The sequence below is a fragment of the Equus przewalskii genome, chromosome 27 (genome assembly GCF_037783145.1).
Source record: "Equus przewalskii isolate Varuska chromosome 27, EquPr2, whole genome shotgun sequence".
NCBI classification, from domain to species: Eukaryota; Metazoa; Chordata; class Mammalia; order Perissodactyla; family Equidae; genus Equus; species Equus przewalskii.
Window position 1 is genome coordinate 31,653,417 of NC_091857.1, and position 8,080 is coordinate 31,661,496.

Sequence of the window (8,080 nt, forward strand, 5' to 3'; positions counted from 1 at the left end):
CCATAACAAAATTCCAGTCGGGGGGACTTAAATGACAGAAATTTATTCTCTCACACTTCTGGAGGCTGGAAGTCCAAGCTCAAGGTGTCGGCGGGGTTGGTTTCTTCTGAGCCCTCTCTCCTTGGCTTGCAGATGGTTGCCTTCTCAGTGTGTCCTCACATGCTGCTCTTTCCTCTGTACATGTCTATGTCCAAATTTCTCTTCTTATAAGGGCCCCAGTCATATTGAATTAGGGCCCACCCTAAAGACCTCATTTTAACTTAATGACCCCTTTAAAGATTTTATGGCCAAATACAATCCCATTCTGATGTTCTGAGGGTTAAGACTCCAACATGTGAATTTTTGGTCATAACAATATCCATGCACTGGAATATTATTTGGCAATAAAAAGGAATGAAATACTGACATATGCTACAACGTGGATGAACTTTGAAAACATTATGCCAAGCGAAAGAAGTCAGTCATAAAGGACCACATCCTGTATGATTCCATTTATATGAAATGTCCAGAATAGGCAAATCTCTAGAGACAGAAAATAGGTTGATGGTTGCTAGGGACTGGGGGGAGGGGAGAACGAAGAATGACTGCTAATGGTTATGGGATTTCTTTCTGAGATCATAACAAGTGTTCTGGAATTAGATAATTGTGACGGGTCCACAACTTTGAATATATACTAAAAACCACTGAACTGCATATGTTAAAAGGGTAAACTTACGCCATGTGAGTTATATCTCAATAAATCAAAAAACATGTGATGGTTCTGCTTCACAGGGTCGCTGCCCACTACACCCATTTGGGGGGCCACTGCAGTAGAACGCTGTGTCTGGTAAGTTTCACAGAAAACTTTCCAAAAGTTTTCATGGCAGACTCAGTGCTCAAATTAAAGTGGATTTAAATGAATATCTTTTTCCTGAGGATGAGCCACACCCTTGGATATTGCAAAGCCAGATCCAGATTCCTGCCCTGCATTTAGTGGGGGTTGAGGAGGGTGGAGGGACATTAGGGACCCCAGTCTGAAGCCAGTCACAACTGACGTAAGCTTCTGAACTTCATCTGAACTAAGATCCTCAGTCTAATTCCAAGTCGGTCACCACTTTTGTCACAGCCTGTGCAATCTTGTCACTCCTCTCAGTCCTCTTCCCTCTTCTCTGATCTCCAGTCTATGGAGATCTCCGGAGCTTGTGAACTCATTCTCTCCTGCCTTCATTTGCCCCTTCTCCCATGAGGCAACAGGCCAAGTGTCTACTCCATCTTCAAGTGCAGTCACTCCTAAGGATCTGCCTTCCTCCCTGCCTTGCCCGTGTCTCTCAGGCCTGGAAAGCTGCTCCTTCCCTCCTCAGACTGAGATCCATCCATTCATCCATTCTTTCACTCCAGCAGCATTTATTGATCACCTACTATGTGACAACCACTGTTCCAGAAGCTAGGGAGACAGTGGTGAGCAAGACATTCAAGGCAAAGGGTGAGGAATACACAAATAAACACACACCATTAGAGGCCCAAGACGGAGTTCCCCACCAGTCAGTCCTCAGTGAGCACTCAGTCCTGCCATCGCTCCCTCCTCTGCTCCCTTGTCCCCGCCTCCCTGTGTCTCAGCACCTGTCTACCATCCCTTCTCTGAGGTCACAAACAACTCTTCTTCCTACTTGTCAGATCATCCCCCATGCTGTGCACACAGTAGGTGCTAAAGAAATATTTGTTGTATAAATCTAAAAACATAGCCCAGACTTGATGCTTTGGAAGTCCACTTGTCCACATCATTTCATCTCTTGCAGTTGTCATCATGGTGTCTCTCTTTTAACTTGATAGTGTAACAAGTGTTTGGATGGGCCCCTCAGTGCTCAGAGCCTTCACGTCAACCTCATAGGCTCTCTGCTGTGAGTAAAAGATCTCCCCAAAGCCATGAAGACGTTAAAGACCACAACTGCATTGTACATTAATGTGCATTTGGTGGTGTATGAATATACTGAAATATTTTTAGAAACGTATTGATTTTCATGTATGTGTGTGCGTAGACGTAATACACACAGATACACACTCACATATCTGAGTCAAGTGATCATGGCCCCTGGGATAAACCTACCTGTATTAACCACCACAAATGACTAGATTACCTGTTTACGTGTTTGTTTCAGACTTGGTCCCTGGGTGTGGTTGCTGCATCTTGCTCATCTCCCCATGGCTAATGCTTAACACAAATCCTGGACTGTGGTAGGTACTCAGGGAGGGTCTACACCTCTATTAAATGAATTAGTGACGTTACCAGGTACCTCTCAAAGTTTATAATGTTTTAGGTGTGTGGGAATTCAGCTTTTGTGGGACTCATATCATTCCAAAGTGTGTAATTTCTTATTTATTTATCTTTAAATATATGAGGGATGAAAATAAGTTATCTGCTTAACAAATGGAAAAACTGAAACCTGCCTAGGAAGAACCTGCCTACAATGAGACAACTAAGCTCATAGCCTTGAACTTAAGCTTCAGCCTTCCCAGCATTAACACTATTACATTTTGAGCCAGATTATTCTCTGGTTGTTAGTATTGTCCTGTGAATTGTCAGTGATGCCAGTAACACCCCCACTCCCAGTTGTGACAGTAAAACCTGTCTCCAGACATTGCAAAAGTTTCCCTGAGGGGCAAAATTGTCCTTGGTTGAGAAGAGTTTTAGAGTTATATGGAGGAGCCTTCTTGGATATTATTTTTCTTTACCTATATAAAGTTGGTTTTCATTTAAAGAGCTCTAGTTTTAAATATCTTTGCAAAGCTCCTATTCAATCAAACAAAAACTCTAAGAATATAAACATCTAAATTGGCTACTTTCTATGTTCTAGTAACATTGCTCACACATCTTCACGGTCGACCATTTATCCATTAAGTAAGCATAAGAACACCTAAAATTCATTTTCAGATCAGAAGAACACCTACTGCCATCACATTGCTTTCTTTGTACACTTCATCTCTCTCAAACTCTCTCTTTCTCTGTCTCTCTCTCTTTCTCATAATCAAACACACACACACACAATTTCCTATCTAAAAGGTGAATAATTAGATTGCTTTCTTTTTCCCACTGTGGTAAAACTTCTGGGGCGTTGTCTTTCTCTGGCTCTCCTTCTTTCCAGGCACACAGAAATTCTGCTTTCCCACCACTTCCAGTTGGTTGGACCCATGTGGTTAATTCTGCTCATGGGTTACAAGCAGAGCGTTATGTCCTTCTGATTGCCCACTGTGGCTGCTATGAAAAGGCCTTGTGTTGACCTGGCTAGGCCCCAGGATCGAAGCAGTCTGCGCTGTCACGTTGCCACATGGAGGACAGTTGCCTTGAGGAGTTTTCCAAAGCCATGGGGGACTTTGCCTGAGTGAGAAACAAAACTTTAGGGTATTAAGCTACTGAGACTGTGGGCTTGTTTGTTACAGCAGCATAACCACACCCACGCTGATGACGCACTAGTGACAGACTGGTACCTCCACTAGGAGCAAGGTCCAAAGTTGCATCTGAGCTCGCTGGAAACTTTTCTACACACTGACAGGAGAGCAAGTCACAGACCACAGCATCAGTCTGCCCTACTGAGGAGGAAAAGAGAAGAAGACAGATTGATTATATTTCATATGTGATTTTGCTTACATGACAGGAACAAGCAGTTATTAAAAAAATTGCAATCACAGATAGTTTTAATAATCAAAATCTGTAGCGCTGAATAGTCAAAATATTCTCCCAGTATCGGAGGGAAACCTGATGAATTTAGGGGGCTTCTTGGAGTGGCTTCCCACCCCAAAGATGTTTTTGTATCTATACTTTGGGCCTCCAGCAGTTCACATTCAATATAAGCCACTGAACAATAGCTTCTTATATGGATGGAAGGCATGACCTTGGGCTGACAATTTATTTAGGTGCTAGCAAGGCCACGCTGTCCTGTGTCTTTTTAGGCCACTCTCTGTATTGATTCCGGTCAATAGCCCGTTTTAAGAAAAGCTTAGGCCAGATTTAAAAAAAAAGAAAATCTGCCTTCCTTTGAGTAAATATGGTAACCTGACAGCTCCAGTGGGTAAACAATACACTTTTTAAAAGCCTTTCCAAATAGGTCTTTATCTAGCAAGCTGCTTTTATAAGCTACCACTCTTCCTAATATCCACTTATTCCAAACTCCATAAAAAATGTCATAGCTTGAAAATGATAGACATCCTACTGGATCTGAGTTTGCTGGATTTTTTTTTTTTTTTTTTAAGAAGAAATGTCTTTCTTTCCCTTCGGTTAGGGAAAAAGTCTTTCTTGAAATATGATCCTCTCAGATAAATAATGGCAATAAAAGTAGACGGAAAGTGGGAAGGAACATGGTTTCTTGCTGCAGTGTGCAGCCCTTTCTAATTGGAAAATGCCAAAAGAGAGTTTTCCTTGGAGGCCGCCCATCTGACTTCAGACCAAACAAAACAGCGATTTGCTTGTGAGCATTGAAGTCTCTGTTTTCCTTGTTAAAGGAGAAGCTAAGAATGGAAGAAAAGTGCTAAGTTATAGAACTGTACGATAGTCATGATTTGAATGGGTATTTCATACATTATAGTGGAATATAGAAATTCCAGAACATGAGGAACAGAAAAGACCTTTGAGGTCATCTGGTCAACCCCAGGAGGCACCAGAGACTGACGATGAAGAGGGTTGATGAGGACCAGGAACGTTTTTTATTCTTGCTAGCATACTACTTCTGCTCACGTTGAAGTATTCCATTTTCCCACTTAAAAAGAAAGCTGCGTAGTTTAGCTGAGTTCTCCTGGAATTCTGTGGGGCATTTATTCACCTGTCACAGGACAGGCCTTTGCTTTGCTCATGGCTTTGAAAGCTAGAACTTTAGTAATCCAGGACCTCCTGGGTCCTGTGGTCCTGTTACCTAGTCGGTTGTCAAAAATGGATATTGTCAGTCTTTTTAAAGGTCTCCTCATTTCCTTAATGAAAAATAGTAAATCTTTAATATTTTCATAATTAGTATTAAAATCTTGTATAGTAGATAAAACAAATAGTGGGACTGGCCTATGATTTGATGACATAATCATTGCTTCTGCCTCCACCTTTCTCGTCTTCTCACTCCCACCCTCATTTTCTTGCTATTTGTGTCTTTTTAATTTACATTTTTATTCACATATAATATACATACAGATGAGTGTATGCATAATAAATATAGCTTGTTGCGGTTTTGAAAGAGAACCCACTCATGTTTCCACACTGAGCTCAAGAAAAGAACATGACCAGCCCCCCGAAAGCCCACTTGGGCAGCCACTTTCCCAATTTCTAACACCATAGACTGATTTTGTCTGCTTTGTATCTGAGAGCAATGGAATCTTCTAGTGTATAGCTTTTGTTTCTGGCTTCTTTCACTCAGACTTACGTCAGTGAGATTCATCTGTGGCAGCAAATTTTTCCTTTCCATTTTAAGATCCATCCCCACCCCCACCCCCCATCTGGGGTACATTTGCCTCCGTCTTTCCAGCTGGTTTTCTCCCCATTCTCTTCTGATTTGTGTGTTAGACTTCATTGCCATCTTCTGATTTCTTCCTGTTGTCAAGTTAGACATGTTGATGGGACTAGGGCAGCACCATGCTACACATGGGGTGTGCAGGCTGTTGCCTGTCTTCTAGGATCCACCCAGTGGACACAGCTGGCATTGACCACGAGTGCAGTGCAGGACAATACGGTCAAGAGTCCAGTCTAAAGTGCTTTCATGTGGGAGGTAGCAGCCACCTGTGATGGTAAATTTTATGTGTCCCCTTGGTTAGGCCATGGTGCCCAGATATTTGGTCAAACTTTATTCTAGGTGTATCTGTAAAGGTACTTTTAGATTAAATTAACATTTAAATCAGTAGGCTTTGAGTAAAGCACGTTTCCTTTCACAATGTGGGTGGGCCTCTTCCAATCAGTTGAAGTCCTTAACAGAAGAAAGACTGACCTCCTCCAAGCAAGAAGGAATTCTGCCAACAGATGGCCTTTGGACTTGACCTGCAGCTCTTCTCTGGGTCCCCAGCCTACTCTGCAGGTTTGAACTTGCCGGCCCACACAATCATGGGAGCCAAGTCTTGAAAATTAACCTCTTTCTCTCAATCTCTCTCTCTCTCTCCTGTTGGTTCCGTTTCCCCAAAGAACCCTAATTAATACACCACCTCTCCCCACTCCCAAACCCATGGAAAATGCTGCTAATTGTCCAAGAAATTTTTTTCAGCCGAGCCCTCAGAGTCTTCCTCAGCTTCTCCTCCAGATAACCATGACCAGCCAACGAGAATGAGGTTGTAAGCTATAGACTATAAGTCTTGCCATCCTTGCACTAGAGGAGTGGTTCTCCATGGGGGTGGTTTTGCTCCCAGGAGCCATTTGAGAGTGTTTGCAGACATTTTTGAGGTCACAAATGGGGGAGGGGGAGTGCTATTGGCGTCTAATGGTAGAAATCAGGGATGCTGCTAAACATCCTGCAATGCACAGGACAACCTCCCTCAGCAAAGAGTTACCCAGCCCCGTATGTTGACTGACCAACATTGAGAAACACTACTCTAGAGAGACATAATCTATGGTCTTGGAAGGTTTGAGTTCACCCAGGCTCAGCTGGGTGAACTGATAAAGGCAAATATCTTGGATAGGAAACACTTTACTTCTTATCACAGCAATTTTATACGGAATAGAGAGAGTTAATTCTTAATAAACCATCTGGGAGGTTATTTTAAAATTCTGAAGTAATGTGGCTGTGGCACACACTCTTATTTATTATTTTTTTGTAAGCACAATTATTTTTAGCCTGTCTTCTCTTAATTTCCTTTAAAACTGTCTCCTTTTCTTTCTACAGACTTGAAAACGGACACCTTCTTCCTAATATAATCCAGCCCACGAAATATTCCTCTGAGTCAGCAATCTCTTGACCGAGGGGAACATGCTACAGATCCTGGGAAAGAGAGTGAAGGAAATTAGCAAATGGCAGCTTCCTGCACTTTGCCACAAACAATAACAAAACCCGTCAAAGGAGCAGAATATGGCAGTCAATATGGATTTTCTCATTCCTGTCAATTAAAGGGCTTTCAAACACAGGAGATGCTCCCACTCTGTGCTCACTGTTGGTTTGGGTAGAAGGCCAGGGGGTCTCTCTAAAGATGTTAAGCATTTAACACATGGTGCAGGAGGCCCTGCCTGTGTGCTTGCTAGGAGAGGGCCTATCTCTCTCAAATGTGTAGGATCACTAGGAATTTGCACAAGAACTTTTGTCTGCTGTGTTTGCTAAGGCACAGCACAATACTGATGAGGCAGTAGATAATTTACGGGGTTTTTTAAAAAAACAAATTCTTCTGAGTAGAGTATAAGTTATAGTAGTTTAACGTGTCCATAATATAGAACACGCTGCATGTGTGGAGAAGAGGAGTAAGTTAGGGAAAATAGAAACTGCTTTATTAAGACGGAATTTCACTGTATTTTACAGCATAATACTAATTCCCAACAACCAGGATAGATTCTTTTCATAGTGAACAAAGTTCATAAGAAAACTATGTGAATATTCTCTGGAGACCCTAAAGACAGAGAGAAATTGAATAAAAATAAATCAGCTTGAAAATCCATGAATGTTTCTGCAGAGTATCAGGACATCAGCAGTTGGGAAACTAACGCATTCAAATTATTATTACTACTTTGTATTAGAGCAGCTATTTAATTGTCACCAATGAGAGGAAAGTGGTGTATTTTTCAGTTTGGCATTTTCAGAACTGTCAGTGATCAGATAAATAAATAAATATGCAAGCGAATTATTTTTATCTTTTCCTGTTTTAGCTAAGTAGCCGGTCAATGGTCTTTAATAGATTTTATTTCTAAAAGCCACACTTAAGAAAGGAAGGTCAACAGATGAAAAGGATCCAGCCTCTTGGGTTGGATTTCAAGACCTTGGTGGCAATATTCCAGATGTCCTTAAGCCTTGATGACCAGGACACCTAATAAACACAGTACCACCATAAGGCTCAGAGTTCTTAGCTCTGAATCACAACTGATTGCACATTGTCTGCGGAAAAATTTAAACCCTTATCCCTTTTTCCCAGCATATGCCTAACAACATTCCAAAACTGTGCA

General features: G+C 41.8%; 1 long non-coding RNA gene across 1 annotated transcript; it reads left to right on the top strand.

The window, feature by feature from the left end:
* Nucleotides 1–769: 769 nt before the first annotated feature.
* On the top strand, nt 770–7,753 carry LOC139079865 (uncharacterized). Its single transcript, XR_011533856.1, has 3 exons — nt 770–826; nt 2,136–2,211; nt 6,819–7,753. It is a non-coding gene; the product is annotated as an uncharacterized lncRNA (long non-coding RNA).
* Nucleotides 7,754–8,080: the final 327 nt, after the last annotated feature.